Source organism: Gopherus flavomarginatus, chromosome 9, assembly GCF_025201925.1.
Source record: "Gopherus flavomarginatus isolate rGopFla2 chromosome 9, rGopFla2.mat.asm, whole genome shotgun sequence".
Taxonomy (NCBI): domain Eukaryota; kingdom Metazoa; phylum Chordata; order Testudines; family Testudinidae; genus Gopherus; species Gopherus flavomarginatus.
Genome location: NC_066625.1, coordinates 89,850,234 through 89,870,193, shown reverse-complemented (window position 1 = coordinate 89,870,193; position 19,960 = coordinate 89,850,234).

The following is a 19,960-nucleotide window of genomic DNA, read 5'->3' as shown; positions in this document are numbered from 1 at the left end:
CAGAAATTGTAGAAAAACAACATCACTTGCCTCATAACCTAAGTCGTGCAGAATGCAATGCCATCCACAGCCTCAGAAACCACCCTGACATTATCATCAAAGAGGCTGATAACGGAGGTGCTGTTGTCATCATGAACAGGTCTGACTACCAAAAGGAGGCCACCAGACAACTCTCCAATACCAAATTCTAAAGGCCACTTCCCTCATATCCCACTGAGGAATACACTAAGAAACTGCACCATCTACTCAGGACACTCCCTACACTAACACCGGAACAAATCAACATACCTTAGAGCCCCCACCAGGGTTATTCTATCTACTACCCAAGATGCACAAACCTGGAAATCCTGGATGCCCCATCATCTCAGGCATTGGCACTCTCACTGAAGGACTTCTGGATATGTGGACTCTCTACTCAGATCTTATGCCATCAGCACTCCCAGCTATCTCCATGACACCACTGATTTCCTGAGGAAACTACAATGCATTGGTGACCTTCCAGAAAACACCATCCTAGCCACCGTGGGTGTAGAGGCTCTCTACACTAACATCCCACACACACATGGAATACAAGCTGTCAGGAACAGTATCCCTGCTGATGCCACAGCACAACTGGTTGCTGAGCTCTGTGCCTTTATCCTCACACACAACTATTTCAAATTTGATGACAATATATATCTCCAGATCAGTGGTACCGCTATGGGCACCCGCATGGCCTCACAATATGCCAACATTTTTATAGCTGACCTGGAACATTTCCTCAGCTCTCGTCCATTCACTCCCCTTCTCTACCTACGCTACATTGATGACATCTTCATCATCTGGACCAATGGGAAGGAGACTCTGGAAAAATTCCACTACAATTTCAACAGCTTGCACCCCACCATCAACCTCAGTCTGGACCAATCTACATGGAGGTCCACTTCCTAGACACCATGGTGCAAATAATTGATGGTCATGTTAACGCCACCCTATACCAAATATCTACCAACCACTATGCCTACCTTCATGCCTCCAGCTTCCATCTTGGGCACACCACACGATCCATTGTCTACAGCCAAGCACTGAGGTACAACCGCATCTGCTCCAACCCCTCAGACAGAGACCAACACCTACAAAATCTTCACCAAACATTCTCAAAACTACAATACCCGCACAACGAAATAAGGAAACAGATCAACAGAGCCAGACATGTACCCAGAAGCCTCCTACTGCAAGACAAACCCAAGAAAGAAACCAACAGGACTCCACTGGCCATCACATACAGTCCCCAGCTAAAACCCCTCCAACGCATCATCAGGGATCTACAACCCATCCTGGACAATGATCCCTCACTTTCACAGGCCTTGGGTGGCAGGCCAGTCCTCGCCCACAGACAGCCTGCCAACCTGAAACATATTCTCACCAGTAACTGCACACTGCACCATAGTAACTCTATCTCAGGAACCAATTCATGCAACAAACCTCGATGCCAACTCTGCCCACATATCTACACCAGCGACACCATCACAGGACCTAACCAGATCAGCCACATCATCACCAGTTCATTCACCTGCACGTCCACCAATGTAATATACGCCATCATATGCCAGCAATGCCCCTCTGCTATGTACATTGGCCAAACTGGACAGTCCCTACAGAAAAGGATGAATGGACACAAATCAGATATTAGGAATGGCAATATACAAAAACCTGTAGGTGAACACTTCAATCTCCCTGCAGCAAAAAAACTTCAGGACTAGACTTCGAAGAGAAACTGCTGAGCTTCAGTTCATCTGCAAATTTGACACCATCAGCTCAGGATTAAACAAAAACTGTGAATGGTTTGCCGACTACAAAAGCAGTTTCTCCTCCCTTGGTTTTCACACCTCAACTGCTAGAACAGGGCCTCATCTTCCCTGATTGAACTAACCTCATTATCTCTAGCCTGCTTCTTGCTTGCATATATATACCTGCCCCTGGAAATTTCCACTACATGCATCCGACAATGTGGGTATTCACCCACGAAAGCTCATGCTCCAATGTGTCTGTTAGTCTATAAGGTGCCACAGGACTCTTTGCTGCTTTTCTCTCAACAAGTCACCGTTGTGCTAGTTTATATTCTTTAAAACAAAATATGGTTTGCCCAGTTTCAAATAAAAAAAAGCTGTGAATAGTTAAGGGAAAAAAAACTTGGATTCTGATCTAAGGTGTGTCTTGTGCTTCTCCTCTGGAATTAATATAAACATCCCTTGGAAGTTTTCATTAATATCCAATTTAATGTGGTGTGATTGGAAGTTCACCCAGGACTCCACCAGAATGTGTTGAAGTGCATGCGGCTGAAGTATTCTGGGCACAGAACATGACCTTTTAATGTGGTATTGAGGTATGCACATTCTAATCTTATTAGGCTTAGGGGGTTGAAGTTTAATTCAAACCCATATTATTATGATTGACCCTTTATGTTCCCCTTACGAATGATGACTAATCCCTCAAAATAAAAACAACCTCAAATTTGCAATGTACAAAAGAGGTAATAATCCATCCCCTGAAATAATTTAAAGTCGGGGTTGAGACCTGCTCCTTCCTGCTGGACCAGATCCTAAAATGCATGGAGGAATTATGTGCCTATAACCTTTGAACTCAGGAGTTATATTTCAAGCCTACAGTTGAATAATGTGACCCAAAAGTCTTTGCTGTTAAAAACCCCAACACAAACCAAAGTTAATTAGGTGGGATGGCCAAGAATGTCTGAGTGTTTAACGGGGACCACGTCACAGAAGGGAACAAAATGTAGTTCTAACTTTGCAAGGTGAGGCTCCTTGCAATCCTGCCCCAACCTATGCACATGCTCAACTTAATGACCTGTGCATAATGCCATTGATGTGACTGTGTACAAAGGTAAGCACATGTGTAACGCTTTGTGGGATTTGGTTGTAAAGGTCTGAGTCAAAGTCCATTGAAGTCAGTGGAAAGACTTCATTAGGTTTGGATCAGACCCTACATGAGGAACAACAATGGGATCGGTGGTACCAATGAGCTCCGGGGGTATTTTTTAAAATTAGTACTAGAAAATCATATTCTCTTTTAGTAGATTGAACAAGGCCTGCAAAGATAAAGAGGTTCACGCCATTGTGATTCACATGGAATAAGTGTAAAATAAATATGGATTCACAAGCACTGCTGTCAACATACACTCGCATAACCTGGAACTCCTTGACTAGCATGCAGATCAAAGACAGAAGCTTTGAACCACTGACTGCAAGTACTGAGTATGTCTGGCCGTTTTTATATAAATATGGGTTTAGGAGTATAACTTGAGTTACCAACTATTAGGATAATTACTGTAATCTAATCTCATGCTTCAGGGCTTCAGCCAGTTGCCTGAAGGGGTCAGAAAGGATTTTTTTTCCTAAGACAAAAGTGTATTTTTGTTGGTTTGTTTTTGCTGTCCTTAAAAGCGGGAGAGATCTGCCATGTCTACAGGTAAGATACTGGTTGGGGTGCAAAAGTGCTTTGGTACTGAACATCATCTGTTTTAGATACCTGACTGGTTCTTGCTCACGGTCAAACTGATCACCATAGGCAGGGCAGGGGCCTTGGGCACAAGTGCCCCACAGTCTCTTCTGTTTGCTGTGTTTAGTTTCCTGAGGGCTGTAACTGTTCTAATAGTTGGGCTTGGTGGTGGGTGTGGGGTGGTGTTTAATGGCCTGCGTTATACAGGAGGTCAGACTAGATGATCTAATGATCCATTCTGGCCTTAAATGCTATGAAACTATGAACATTTTGGCCTAATCCTGGATTTCAGTAGAGCTCTGTCGATTTATACCCATCTGAAGATCTGGCACAGTAGGTCCAAAGTACAAAATGTTTTAATGGGGACAGATCCAAAGTGGAGTGGGAATGAGGGAAAAAAAATGTCTTTACCTTGAAAGATTTATTTCTGAGCATGTCAGTAATGGGAAAGCATTTTCAAAATAAATAGTTCACACTCTGCTCTGGAGATTTTTCTTGGGAGGGTGGAGAACAAATTAGTCTTCGGGTGAATATTTCTCCATGTGAATGCTGATATCACTGTGGTTCTGTGAAATTTGTATGTTTTAATTGTGCTTGACAAGCTCTGAATAACCATATTGGCTCTTTCCAAATTAACTTTGAATCCCCAGACAGAATATACTGTAAACTATTTACCATACAGCTGTCTGCAGACTGTCGGGGCTTCTTAGGGTTGATTACATTTTTTTTTTTATGATGGAAAAAAGGGAGAGCTCAAAATCCTGTAGAGTTTCACAAGGCATAATCTCTATTGTACAGTCAGCCATCAGCTCTGCAGCCCCTGCTCACTGCAGAAAATCAACAATATCCCTGGCTCTTTGGCTCTCATTCTAGTCAGACTGTGGATCCAGCTTTCTGAAAAGAATTGACACAATTCAGAGCTCCCGGGAAGCACCTTACCAAATGGGTGAGCTACTTTGTCCATCTCACAGGGACAAATGCAGTTCAGAGGTGTCATTTTCATGGGCATTATTTGACGCTAAAGCAATTCTCCTTTGCAGCTGCCACTTCCCATGGCTCCTGCTGAAACAAATCAGATTATGCTAGAGTTGTGTGCATTGGATTGGAGGGCTTTTGGAAAGGGTCAGCTTGGGAGCACCATTCCTCTTGCTTACAAAGTTCTCAAGTAACATTATTTCTTATCCTGCAGCAGCTACACCTTGGCTACAGAACTGGTAAATCCTATTATTGGCATTTTAATTACAGTGCAGAGCCAGCAACAGTGTACAAAACACTTCACTCTGGAGAATTGGATACAATGAGTGGAAAAGCCACATACTCTGTAATAAGGGCACAGGTTGCAGAGTTGTGCGAATATTATATTAACAGCCAGGCGCTCTGGGTTTGCTTAGACAATGACATTTTGTCATTCTCTTCTCACCTGTCAAGTTTCAGTTCTATGCTGGTGAGAGCTAGCGAAAAACCTGAGCAAGGTCAGTATGTTGCCCCCAACCGTGGGAACATATTTTTTGCTAAAAGGTTCCCCTCATCCTCTGTTAACTTCCTGTGGCTTATCTGCTAACAAAGCACAACCTGGAATGTTAGATTGGAGCCATAGTGCAAACATGAGGGAAAGTGCAATGGAAATGCTGAACACCACAGCACCGTACCTGACAATGACCCTTCTGTAGCATCTGAATCCAGTACAATACTTATTCAGCGTCAGCTTCTCAAACACGCTCTGGAGCCTGTTGAAGGTGTTTACGGGTTTATGGGTTTGTTCTTTTTGAGAACAGCATCAAACACGAGTCCTGCCTAAGTCACCCTAACTGGAATGACTGTGAATAAATGAATCTCGGTGCTTCAGCTCCAGTTTGTACAGCTAAGGTCACCACAAAGATGTGACGTGTTTTTTCAAGGTAGGTAGCAAATCAGCCTAGGAAGCTTGTCAGGAAAGTTTCCTTCTCAATGTGCACAGCGAATGCTGACTGAGGAGGCACCACCATGATCTGGAAACTAAAGGCGCATGAGGGTCATTAGGGCCCATTGAAAAGAATGTCTGTCTATCATCCAGAAGTAGGACAGTTCCAGGCTGGTCCTCAGAGCTAGCTTTGGCTGTCTGGGGTCTGCCTTCAAAACCATTGTTCAAAGCTCTCTCAGACTGCAGAGACTCCAGCCCACAGGGATCCGACCCATATGTCCAGGGCTGAGCTCTGGGGTTTAGGGTGTCACTGAAATGATTCTTGGACCTCTCTACCCCAGATGTAGGTGTCTCATTTTATACAAAAAAAGCTTCCTCTATTACAAGAGGAGTGGAACTCATTAGTTTGTGCTGGGCTCTGGGAATATTTACCAGCATTTTATTCATTTAGCCTGGGACAATTCTCTGAACAAGCCGGGGGCTGGAAGAGGTGATGCCCTCGTCCACCAGAGGGCTTGGGGTACATTCAGCTGAGTACGAGGCCATTAACTCCAGTCCTTGGACCTCTGACTCTCTCCAGTGCACTCTCCACACTAGTCCCATCCAAAGCCTTTCCTCCAAGCTTGCAAACATGGAGGACGTCTGCCCGTGAGGGACAATAGAGAACACACACTAGTGCTGAGATAAATAAGTGGCATTCGCTCTGAAAGATTGTGTCACTCTTTAATCCAGTGTCTGACCCATTTCTCATCCCTATTCCTTTATCATCTCATTTCTCTCTCCTCAGCAGTCCCTTTTCCCTCCCACGCTCTCTCCACAACCTTCTAGCGTTCTGCCAGCTTGCAGTGACTCTTCTCCTTTCCCTCTTCTGTCCTTTGTTCCCCTTTTGCTCACTGTGGCCTTCTCTCTGCCCGCCTCCACCCCATGTAGTCCTGTCTCTCTCTGCCCTTCTCCCCGACTATAGAGTAGCTATCCATACGGAAGTACCTACCTCCTAGCACAGCACTTGATCATTCTCACCACACCCCTAGGAGAGGTGTTCATGTGACCAGAGACAGAAGGAGTTGATGTCGGAGGAGACAAGAGAATTCAGGCCTGTGCTGAGGACTTTAGGTCTTGCTAGCTCTCATGCTATTGAACTGCCCCCTCCTGTTACTGGAGGCTGCCCTGGCTGCCCAGAGATAAGCAGAACTAGCACCGCCAGAAGTATCCTAGGAGGCACTGCCCCACAGCCAGAAACTGGTATGTGCCCCCTTACTTTACCCTGGCTTTCAGAGTCACTCTGGTTTCAACTCTGAGGAACGTCCCCATCCCAGAGATCAGTTCACATTTCCAAGTTTATCTTGCAATGAAAAGGCTAAAGATGTCCTTCCTTCCAACAAAAGATGTCCCCGAAGCTGCCCAGCCCTGACAACACCTGAAGACGATTTGCATTACCATCCTAGCTGCTCAGAAGGGGGTTTGGGTTTGCCTTGGGTTGCGGGATTCTGGCTACAGCAGGAGAGCAGCAACAGGCAGGAGAGCAACGCGCCCAGTGCAGAGAAGAGATTGAGAGAGGTCCAGCTGGGTTCCAGTGTGCCCCCCTCCCCACACACACCATTTCATTACCTCTCTCTGCACTTCCCCCTCCCTGAAGCACAGCGTGCCAGATTCAGCAGCTCTGCGGGTGCAGCTCCCATTGAAGTTGGAGCCAATGGGACTGGTGCCCGTGTATCTGGAGGAAGAATTTGGCCCCATATGTTTTTCCTCGCTCTGAATTTACATTCCAGGAATGGATCAAAACCAAATAAAAACGGTGACACAATGCCAGCTCATACATCTGCCTTTGGAAACGCTCAGCTGTGGCCACTAACGTTGCCTAATCCCAGCCAACCAGCCCGGCTGATAAAGGAGAGAAGAGCAGAGCGGTGGGTCTCTGCAATGCTGCTCCCATCAGTCTGTTTGCTGCAGGAAGAGCTGTCTTCCCACCTCCACCAAACTACCTCTTCTAGTTCCTTGGGGCTGGGTTCAAGACTTGAGAAAAATCTCCTTTCCTCATTAATTCTTCAATGAAAAGAATTGCACATGGGTCTGGGGAGAAACTAATCTGTGCATCAAAAATGTTGAGGAAAAACCTAGAGCAAACATGAGCTTTCCAGCTGATTTCAATAGTTGAAGCTGAACTGACGGCAGTGGGTCTCGCAGAGGGCTGGTGTCTTCAGAAAACATGAACAGCCAGTCACTCTTGAGTTGTGCCATTTTCCAGGGAGTTCACTCAGAGGTCACCCCTTTATTTGAATCACTACACTGTCAGCTAACATGTTTTGCTTTGATCAACAAGCTGCAGCACCACAGCAGCCTAGGGTAATAGAAAACAAATTGAACTCAACTGGAAATGTTTAAGGAGAAACACACGGCGCAGGAGCCAAAAAATGGCCCTTAGCATCACATGAACCATTAAGTGGCATTTAATTCTCGATCTCAGCACATAAAAAGACAGATGAAAGCATCTCCTATTCCCCTGCACTCTGCATCTAGCACCCTCTCTGAGGGCTTGTCTACATCAGAAAGTTGCAGCGCTGGTGAGGGAGTTACAGCGCTGCAACTTAGGAGGTGTACACATCTGCAGGGCACCACCAGCGCTGCAACTCCCTGTTTGCAGCGCTGGCCGTACTCCCGTTTTGTCTCGGGTGTAGAGGATCCAGCGCTGGTGATCCAGCGCTGGTAATCAAGTATAGTCACTTACCAGCGCTTTTCTTGACCTCCGTGGAATAAGCAGGTATCCCAGCATACCTGAGGAAGCCTCCGGTAATCAAGCTGGTCTCCTTCCCCGGCTTGCTCTCGCGTTCCCCGAACCCCGAGCAAGCAGGTCTCCGTCCCTGCGGTTTGCAGGGTGGTTCCGGGAACGCGAGAGCAAACCGGGAAAGGAGACCAGCTTCGCCGCGGTTTGCTCTCGCGTTCCCCGAACCCGAGCAAGCAGGTCTCCTTCCCTCCGGTTTGCAGGGTGGTTCGCGGAACGCGAGAGCAAACCGCGGCGAAGCTGGTCTCCTTTCCCGGTTTGCTCTCGCGTTCCCCGAAACCCCTTGAAGCCGCCCAACAGCGCTGCAGTGTGGCCACATCTAACACCACTTGCAGCGCTGGTTGCTGTAAGTGTGGCCACTCTGCAGCGCTGGCCCTATACAGCTGTACAAATACAGCTGTAACAACCAGCGCTGCAAAATTTTAGATGTAGACATGGCCTGATTCTCTTCAGTTCAACTCCTTCCCTGCTCTAATCCACTCTCTAGCTCCACTTCAATCAGTGCACTGACAACTGCGGGGGCTGTCTATGGGGGCCATGCAGAGCGCGCCTTTGGCACACCAGCCTGTGAAATCAATCCAAGAGTGTCAGAGCTGCTTCTGCCTAGAACTGTGCAAAAGGCCTCAGATTTTCACTGGGAGAACTTTGCTACAAACGTCAATGAAAGTGAAAAGGGTGGAGTTTGTGGCTCTGACACCAACCTGACCATCTCCCCTGTAAACAAACCCAAGCCAGAACAAAAATAACCACTCTGGGGCTCTATTTTGAGAACTCCCGGAGTTGCTCTCATGGTACATGGCCTGAGATAACTCTCCAACCAATGTTAGGACAAGAGCAGGGTGAAATTTTTTTATGAAACAACAGTTTGGGCCAAAAAAAATGTCTTTTTTTTTAAGTCAGAATGCTTCATTTTGACATATATGTATTGCAATGGTGTTTCGAATTCAGATGTGGCCAATTTACAACCCTGCCTCCCCCAAAAGAACACTGAAAAAAGGATGAAAACACACCCCAAAATGGCCAAATTGAAACGAACAAGAATGTTTTGCAGCAACTGAAATATTTCCATTGACTTGAAAAAAAATTGATATAAAACTGCTCAAGATAGTTAAGATCCAGGCAGACAGCAAAGAGTTACAAAAGGATCTCTCAGAACTGGATGACTGGGCAAGAAAATGGCAGATAAAATTCAATGTTGATAAATGCCGGAAAACATAATCCCAACTACGGTATACATATACAATGATTGGCTCTAAAATAGATGTTACTACTGAAGAAAGAGATCTTGTAGCCATTGTGGATAGTTCTCTGAAAACATCCACTCAGTGTGCAACGGCAATCAAAAAAGCAAACAGGATGTTGGGAATCATTAAAAAAGGGATAGATAATAAGATGGAAAATATCATATTGCCTCTATATAAATCCATGGTATACCCACATCTTGAATTCTGCGTGCAGATGTGGTTGCCCCTCTCAAAAGAGATATACTGGAATTGGAAAAGGTTCAGAAAAGGACAACAAAAATTATTAGGGTTGTGGAACAGCTGCCGTATGACGAGAGATTAAGACTGGAACCTCTCAGCTTGGAAAAGAGATGACTAACAGGGGATATGATAGAGGCCTTTAAAATCATGACTGGTGTGGAGAAAGTAAATACGGAAGTGTTAGTTAATCCTTCTCATTACACAAGAACTAGGGGTCACCAAATGAAATTAATAGGCAGCAGGTTTAAAACAAAAGGAACTATTTTTTCATACACCACACAGTTGACATGTGGAACTCCTTGCCAGAGGATGTTGTGAAGGCCAAGATTATAACAGGATTGAAAAAAGAACTAGATAAATTCATGAAGGACAGGTCCATCAATGGCTATTAGCCAGGATGGAAAGGGATGGTGTCCCTAGCCTCTGTTTGCCAGAAGCTGGGAATGGGCAACAGGGGATGGATCACTTGATGATTCCGTGTTCTGTTCATTCCCTCTGGGGCACCAGGCACTGGTCACTGTTGGAAGACAGGATACTGGGCTAGATGGACCTTTGGTCTGACCCAATATGGCTGTTCTTGTGTTCTTATATGTTTGGTGGGTTTTTTTTTTTTTTTTTTTTAATCAATGCATTTAAAAAAAAAGAAGTTAAAAATGGTTTTGGTTCAAATTGACAGAGATTATTTTTTTTGTTTGGTCCTCAAAACTAAAAATCCACTATTCACTCAGCCCTGCTTCTGACCAACTGGGAGCTGTGCTATGTACTCAAGCCAACATGTAATTAAGGTCAAGTTAAGTTACCCCAACTAGCCCTCTGTGGAATCAGCAGCTCACAGCATGAGTGGAGGTGGGAATGGGGCCAGGGAGCAAGACTTCCAGAGGCTCAGAGACAGGTTAAACTATTTTCTTCAGACCCTGAACTATGAAACATTCAATGGCGTCTTAGGCCCCATGCTGGTTTTTCACTCAATGGACAGGCTGGATTTACATCTTGGGAAAATGACCTCTTGCTGTTTTCTGTTTTTCCACAAATCCAGGGAAAACGTGAATTGGCACAGACTGACCAATGGAGAAAATGTTTGTTGCAACCCAGCACATTTCGCTGGCCAGCATCTTTCTCCTTTTCGCTCACAGGTGCTGTAAATACTCAGTCCACACCTCCAAGCAGAAGCCGACGGGGACTACCTTGCACCCTCCCAAAGTGCAGAGGGCCATCTGGCAGCAAGCTGGAGCTGTCCTATTATGCGCCGGTTTGCAGGGGAGCAAGATTTGTGATGAGAAGCCCTGCAGCATGAGGTCTTTTGGGAGTGGCAGCACATGAGACCAGTGCCAGAGGATCTCCCTCCTGTCCAGGGAGAAAGTGTGTGAATGCTCCTGATGTTGAGTTTATTTGCTGGCACTCACCAGCCAGGGTAGGGGCGAGAGGGAAGGATTGAGTGAGACACTTGAGGTGGGCACTGGATTTTCCTGAGTAGGAAATGGCATGACACACAGTGCCGTGTACTGGAGGTAAAGTCTTGGTCATATACACTGTACTTTATTGCAGCTAGAGGACTTGTCTGGGACTGCAGGTTTCTATACATAGAGTGGTGAGCGCGTGCACACACACACTCCCCTCCACCTTCACAGGAGGCCAAATTCAAACAAAAGCACCTAAAATTAAGCATAATAAAATGTCTGACTGTTGCAAAGTCGCTGGCCTGGGTAATTCTAAATGGACTTGGATCCACACACTAATGATATCTTAAAAAAAAAACAACTGTGTAAATTTCACCGAGTCTTTTGGAGCTTTTATGGGAATGGCCCTGATTTACAGCAGAAAAGGCTGCTCTGAACGTGCAATCGTTCTCCAAATGGCAGAAAGCCAGCGGAACATGCAGTTCATGAGCAACAATCTTGGGGTTTAAAAAGAAAACAAAAAATAATGAAGCCTAATGAATATGAGAATGCCTAAAAGGGTTAATGATCAGTTCTTCCCAGACAGCTGAAATGAAAGGCTAGATCTCAGGCTGAAGAGAGGAGTACATGAAGGATGATAGCTGCAGCAACAGGCATTTGGAAAAATCATTGGCCTCTAGTGAAAGTACACACAGTTCTGATTCCCCCACTGCCCGCATTCCCAAAATACATGAGCAACAGTGGAACTGAAAAGCAAAGTCTCATTTTATTTCCCCTTCGGCTTTTTGTCCTCTCCTCCAGCCAGCCACACAGGCTTATAGGCACATTTAAATGGAAGTCTATAAAGTGGCTGGTTTTCTCTGGAGAATGTACATGGAAGAATCAGTCTGTTGGTGAGCGCTCAGTCTAAGAGGAGGTGAAAGTGTGCTGGAATACCTTGCTGCTTCAGTCCCCTACGGTTTGTGATGCCCGGACAATGCCTTGCGCCCATCCACAACAGCCATACCCAATGTGTCCTGGGCATGGGTTTTATTGCATGGTTGCAATAACTGGGTTCAGGCTCTCAGCTCAGATCTGGCTTTTACCAGGGCAGTCCCTGATGGTCCCTCCCCAGTGTAAAAAAGAACTCACAAGTAGTGACATACCTTAGTCCCAGATTTGGACCTTAGCGTCCAAAATATGGGGGTTAGCATGAAAACCTCCAAGCTTAGCTACCAGCTTGGACCTGGTACCTGCTGCCACCACCCAAAAAATTAGAGTGTTTTGGGGCACTCTGGTCCCTCCGAAAAACCTTCCCTGGGGACCCCAAGACCCAAATCCCTTGAGTCTCACAACCAAGGGAAATAATCCTTTTTCCCTTCCCCCCTCCAGGTGCTCCTGGAGAGATACACAGACACAAGCTCTGTGAATCCAAACAGAGTGAATCTTCCTCTCTGTTCCCAATCCTGGAAACAAAAAGTACTTTCCTATTTCCCCAGAGGGAATGCAAAATCAGGCTAGCGATCCAACACACAAATCTCCCCTTGATTTCTTCCTCCCACCAATTCCCTGGTGAGTACAGACTCAATTTCCCTGAAGTAAAGAAAAACTCCAACAGGTCTTAAAAGAAAGCTTTATATAAAAAGAAAGAAAAATAAGTACAAATGTTTTCTCTGTATTAGATGATACAACACAGGGTCAATTGCTTAAAAGAATATTGAATAAACAGCCTTATTCCAAAAGAATACAAATCAAAGCACTCCAGCACTTATATTCATGCAAATACCAAAGAAAAGAAACCATAGAACTTACTATCTGATCTCTTTGTCCTTACACTTAGAAACAGAAGACTAGAAAGTAGAACTACTTCTCCAAAGCTCAGAGCAAGCAGGCAGCCAGAAAACAAAGACCTTAGACACTCAATTCCCTCCACCCAAAGTTGAAAAAATTCAGTTTCCTGATTGGTCCTCTGGTCAGGTGCTTCAGGTGAAAGAGACATTAACCCTTAGCTATCTGTTTATGACACGCCCCCCAAATTGCAGACAGTGGGGAAGCTCACTGGCGGCGATTTCCTTCTAGAACTTGAAAATAAACAGATTAATACAACACATGCACCTTTACATATACTACTAAGTATATAACTAACAGACTTTTACATTTTAAGAAAACTTTTTAACTACTGAATTCTGGGAAACTCTCACGGGAGAGTGCATCAGCTACTTTGTTAGAAGCTCCTGTGATGTGTTGAATTTCAAAATCAAAATCTTGGAGAGCTAAACTTCAACGAAGAAGTTTCTTGTTGTTCCCCTTGGCAGTATGAAGCCACTTTAGTGCAGCATGGTCAGTTTGTAGTTGGAACCGCCGTCCCCAAACATATGGGCGTAGCTTTTCCAGGGCGTACACAATGGCATAGCATTCCTTTTCACTGACTGACCAGTGACTTTTCCTCTCAGACAGTTTCTTGCTGAGAAACACGACAGGATGGAAGTTGTGATCTGTTGCTTCCTGCATGAGCACTGCTCCTATACCACGCTCAGATGCATCTGTGGTTACTAGGAATGGCTTGTCAAAATCTGGGGCCCTGAGCACAGGGTCAGACATGAGCGTTGCCTTAAGTTGGGTAAAGGCCTTTTGACACTCATCAGTCCACTTAACTGCATTTGGCTGGGTCTTTTTGGTCAGGTCGGTCAGTGGGGCAGCGATTTGGCTGTAGTGGGGTACAAATCGCCTGTAGTATCCGGCCAAGCCTAAGAAGGATTGGACCTGCTTCTTTGACTTTGGGACAGGCCACTTTTGGATAGCATCCACCTTGGCCTGTAGGGGGTTTATGGTTCCTCGACCCACCTGGTGCCCCAGGTAAGTCACTCTGTTTTGGCCTATTTGACACTTTTTGGCCTTAACAGTTAGTCCTGCCTGCCTGATGCGCTCAAAGACCTTTTCCAGGTGTAGTAGGTGTTCGGGCCAGGAGTCTGAAAAAATGGCCACATCATCGAGGTAGGCAACTGCAAATTCTCCCAGTCCAGCTAGTAGACCATCTACCAGCCTCTGGAAGGTGGCGGGTGCATTTCGAAGGCCGAAAGGAAGGACATTGAATTCATACACCCCCGCATGGGTGACGAATGCTGACCTCTCCTTGGCAGGTTCATCTAGCGGTACTTGCCAGTACCCCTTGGTTAAGTCTATTGTAGAGATGAACTGGGCACGTCCCAACTTTTCCAATAGCTCATCGGTACGTGGCATTGGATAGTTGTCCGGACGAGTTACCGCATTTAGCTTACGGTAGTCCACGCAAAAGCGTATTTCCCCATCTGGTTTGGGTACCAGAACCACTGGAGATGCCCATGCACTGGTAGATGGGCGGATTATACCCATTTGTAGCATGTTCTGGATCTCCCGTTCTATAGCAGCTTGGGCATGAGGAGACACTTGGTAGGGTGGGGTTCTGATTGGGTGAGCATTACCTGTATCAATGGAGTGGTATGCCCGTTCAGTCCGTCCTGGGGTGGCTGAGAACAATGGGGCGAAGCTGGTGCACAGCTCCTTGATTTGCTGCCGCTGCAGACGTTCCAGAGTGGTTGAGAGGTTCACCTCTTCCACGCCACCGTCTTTTTTCCCGTCGTAGTAGACACCGTCAGGCCACTCAGCATCCTCTCCCTGGACTGTAAACTGACAAACCTGTAAGTCTCTGGAATAGAAAGGCTTGAGAGAATTAACATGGTACACTTTAGGCTTTAGTGAGGAATTGGGAAATGCTATGAGGTAGTTTACAGCTCCCAGGCGCTCTTGGACCGTGAAGGGCCCTTCCCATGATGCTTCCATCTTATGGGCCTGTTGCGCCTTCAAGACCATAACCTGGTCTCCTACCTTGAAGGACCGATCTCTGGCATGTCTGTCATACCAGGCCTTTTGCTCTTCTTGAGCATCCTTTAGGTTCTCTTTAGCAAGGGCTAAAGAGTGTCGGAGGGTGCTTTGTAGGTTGCTTACAAAGTCCAGAATGTTAGTTCCTGGAGAAGGCGTAAACCCCTCCCATTGCTGCTTCACCAACTGTAATGGCCCCTTAACCTCGTGACCATACACAAGTTCAAATGGTGAAAACCCTAAACTGGGATGTGGTACAGCCCTGTAGGCAAACAGCAACTGCTGCAACACTAGGTCCCAATTATTGGAGAATTCGTTGATGAATTTTCGTATCATGGCCCCCAAAGTTCCATTGAACCTTTCAACCAGGCCATTGGTTTGATGGTGGTACGGGGTGGCAACCAAGTGATTCACCCCATGAGTTTCCCACAGTTTTTCCATGGTCCCTGCCAGGAAATTAGACCCTGAATCTGTAAGGATGTCAGAGGGCCAACCTACCCTGGCAAAGATGTCTGTTAGGGCCAGGCACACAGTGTTAGCCCTGGTGTTGCCTAGAGCTACTGCTTCTGGCCATCGGGTAGCAAAGTCCACTAAAGTCAGTACGTACTGCTTTCCTCTGGGCGTCTTTTTTGGGAAAGGGCCCAGAATATCCACAGCTACTCGCTGAAATGGGACCTCAATTATGGGGAGTGGCTGGAGAGGGGCCTTGACCTGGTCTTGAGGCTTACCCACTCTTTGGCATACCTCACAAGACCGGACATACTTGGCAACGTCCTTGCCCATCCCCTCCCAGTGGAAGGACTTCCCCAACCGGTCCTTGGTTCGGTTCACCCCAGCATGGCCACTGGGATGATCATGGGCTAAGCTTAAGAGCTTCCCCCGGTACTTAGTTGGAACCACCAACTGTTTTTGCGGCTGCCATTCTTCCCGGTGTTCACCAGAAAGAATTTCCTTGTATAAAAGTCCTTGGTCTATAACAAACCGGGATCGATTAGAAGAGCTGAGAGGCGGTGGGGTGCTCCGTGCCGCCGCCCAAGCTTTCTGAAGGCTGTCATCCGCTTCCTGCTCAGTCTGGAACTGTTCCCTTGAGTCTGGGGTCACCAGTTCTTCCTCAGACTGTGGACTTGGGCTTGGTCCCTCTGGAAGCGATGTAGGTGATGGGGTTGTTTCCGTTGCTGGTGAACCGCTCTCCGCTGGTGCACCTGAGGGTATTTCAGGCTCTGGCTGAGCCTTTTGGGTATGGCTGTCTGTTGCTTCTGCCAGTTTTGGCTCGCTGGCGCCCTCTGGCGTTGAGTTTGAAGATGTAGTTGCACTTGCTGGTGCTGGTTGCTGTTCCAGTTCCGGGCCTGGGACTGGAGATGCTGTGGCTGTTTCAGTGGTAGGCATGGAATCCGGGTCCACTACCTCTGTCTGGGTCTCTGGTAACACAGACGGGGCCTCTGTGGACGGTTCAGGAACAGGAATGGGTCTGGAAGCTTGCCTGGTTTGGCTACGTGTAACCATTCCCACTCTCTTGGCCCGCCTCACCTGGTTGGCCAAGTCTTCCCCCAGTAGCATGGGGATAGGATAATTGTCATAGACTGCAAAAGTCCACATTCCTGACCAGCCTTTGTACTGGACAGGCAGTTGAGCTGTAGGCAAGTCTACAGCTTGTGACATGAAGGGGTAAATTGTAACTTTGGCCTTTGGGTTGATGAATTTGGGGTCAACGAAGGATTGGTGGATAGCTGACACTTGTGCCCCCGTGTCTCTCCACGCAGTAACCTTCTTTCCGCCCACTCTCAAATTTTCCCTTCGCTCCAAGGGTATTTGAGAGACATCCGGGCCTGGGGATCTTTGGTGTGATGGTGGTGTAATGAATTGCACTCGCATGGTGTTCTTGGGACACTTGGCCTTGATATGTCCCAGTTCATTACACTTAAAGCATCTTTCATCTGATGGGTCACTGGGCCGAGGTGAGTTACTGGAGACTGGTGAGGTTGAAGGGTAGGGTATCTGTGGCTTTACTTGGGTGGTATGTGGGGTCTTTGGCTGTCCTCGGTTGTAGGGTTTATGGTCTGTGTGCCCCCTGGGGTAATCGTTCCCCTTGACAGTAGCTTTCTTGCTTTCTGCCAGTTCCATCCATTTGGCTCCAATCTCCCCCGCCTCAGCGATATTCTTGGGGTTTCCATCTTGTATGTACCGCGTGATGTCTTCAGGAACACCATCCAAGAACTGCTCCATTTGTATGAGGAGGTTCAGTTCTTCCAAGGTTTGAATGTTGTTTCCTGTTAGCCAGGCCTCATAGTTTTTTGCAATGTAGTAGGCGTGTTTGGGAAATGACACCTCTGGTTTCCACTTTTGGGTTCTGAAGCGCCGACGGGCATGATCTGGGGTTATTCCCATCCTGTATCTGGCCTTGGTTAGAAAAAGTTTATAGTCATTCATTTGGTGCTTAGGCATTTCAGCTGCCACCTCTGCTAAAGGTCCACTGAGCTGTGACCTCAATTCTACCATGTACTGGTCTTCGGGAATGCTGTACCCAAGACAGGCTCTTTCAAAATTTTCCAAGAAGGCCTCGGTGTCATCACCTGCCTTGTAGGTGGGAAATTTCCTGGGCTGTGGAGCAATATTTGGCGCCGGGTTTTTAGGGTTGGCTGGCACAGGCAGCCCAGCTTTTGCCAACTCCAGTTCATGTTTTCTCTGTTTTTCCTTCTCTTCATTCTCTTTTTGTTGTTTTTCCATTTCTCGGTGGTGGGCCGACTCTTCTTCTGCTTGTTTCCTTCGGTAGGCCACCTCTTCTTCTTCTTGCTTCCTTCTGTGGGCCAACTCTTCTTCTGCTTGTTTCCTTCGGTAGGCCACCTCTTCTTCTTCTAGTTTTCTTTTGTGTGCTGCCTCCTTGGCTGCCTCTTTGGCTGCCTGTTCTCTTTGGTAGGCTGCCTCTTTGATCTGTTCTTCTCTTTCTTTCATCTCCATCTCTTTTTGTTTTATTTCCAGTTGTCGCCTGTGTTCAGCTTCTTTGATTTGTTCTTCGGCGTCAATTTTTGCCTTAGAAGTCATGGTTCCTGTTTTCTTGTGTTGGGGTGCCCTCCGGTGTTTATCTTCTGAACTGCAGGTTCTCTGTTGCCTCCTGAAGTCTGCCTAGCAACAGTGCCTTTAGCTAATTTTCCTTTTCTCTTTCTAGCTAATGTTCAATGAAGGGAAACCAGAAAAACCACTTTATTTGCATGCATATAAGTGCTGTTACTTGCCTCCTAATGGGAGGGCTATTGCATGACAAAAGACCCTCAACAGTTTCTTAATGGCTTCTCGCTTAACATGCAAGCCACAAACTGCGAGAGAGAGCAGAAAAAAAAATTCTCTCTGGTTCCCTTTTAAAACCAACTGCTTCTCTCTGCTAAAAAGCCCTTAGCAGAGAAAAGAAAAATATAATATTCCTACTGGCTTCTGGATTCTGTCTATCTCCCACCCACTGCCACCATGTAATAACCTTAGTCCCAGATTTGGACCTTAGCGTCCAAAATATGGGGGTTAGCATGAAAACCTCCAAGCTTAGCTACCAGCTTGGACCTGGTACCTGCTGCCACCACCCAAAAAATTAGAGTGTTTTGGGGCACTCTGGTCCCTCCGAAAAACCTTCCCTGGGGACCCCAAGACCCAAATCCCTTGAGTCTCACAACCAAGGGAAATAATCCTTTTTCCCTTCCCCCCTCCAGGTGCTCCTGGAGAGATACACAGACACAAGCTCTGTGAATCCAAACAGAGTGAATCTTCCTCTCTGTTCCCAATCCTGGAAACAAAAAGTACTTTCCTATTTCCCCAGAGGGAATGCAAAATCAGGCTAGCGATCCAACACACAAATCTCCCCTTGATTTCTTCCTCCCACCAATTCCCTGGTGAGTACAGACTCAATTTCCCTGAAGTAAAGAAAAACTCCAACAGGTCTTAAAAGAAAGCTTTATATAAAAAGAAAGAAAAATAAGTACAAATGTTTTCTCTGTATTAGATGATACAACACAGGGTCAATTGCTTAAAAGAATATTGAATAAACAGCCTAATTCCAAAAGAATACAAATCAAAGCACTCCAGCACTTATATTCATGCAAATACCAAAGAAAAGAAACCATAGAACTTACTATCTGATCTCTTTGTCCTTACACTTAGAAACAGAAGACTAGAAAGTAGAACTACTTCTCCAAAGCTCAGAGCAAGCAGGCAGCCAGAAAACAAAGACCTTAGACACTCAATTCCCTCCACCCAAAGTTGAAAAAATTCAGTTTCCTGATTGGTCCTCTGGTCAGGTGCTTCAGGTGAAAGAGACATTAACCCTTAGCTATCTGTTTATGACAGGCTTATAGGCACATTTAAATGGAAGTCTATAAAGTGGCTGGTTTTCTCTGGAGAATGTACATGGAAGAATCAGTCTGTTGGTGAGCGCTCAGTCTAAGAGGAGGTGAAAGTGTGCTGGAATACCTTGCTGCTTCAGTCCCCTACGGTTTGTGATGCCCGGACAATGCCTTGCGCCCATCCACAACAGCCATACCCAATGTGTCCTGGGCATGGGTTTTATTGCATGGTTGCAATAACTGGGTTCAGGCTCTCAGCTCAGATCTGGCTTTTACCAGGGCAGTCCCTGATGGTCCCTCCCCAGTGTAAAAAAGAACTCACAAGTAGTGACATTCTCCAGACGCTGTCCCATAATGCATTGCCTCATATTTGGAAATTGGCCAACAGCCCCTTCTCTCAGTATTGGGCTGTATAGGATAAGTGCTTCAGGAGTGCAGGAGAAGTGCATCAGACTCAGAATGCAATGACACAACCAGGGCGGTAAGACACACCCTGTGGGGGATACATAGTGTTGCTCTATAGTGCAGATGCACCAAAACTGTTGCATGGCAAAGGGAGAGGACTCATCATTTCATGTACCCCATGACACTGCAATGGCGTCTGCAGCTACTGCGGGCTCTCCCTGAGGAGCACATTGTGCAGGTGTACCTGTAAGCCAGCTGGGACGGATTCCCCAACTCCCAGATCAGGAGGAGGCGTGGCTATTTGGTAACATCAACCGCCATTGCTTTGAGGCCTGAAC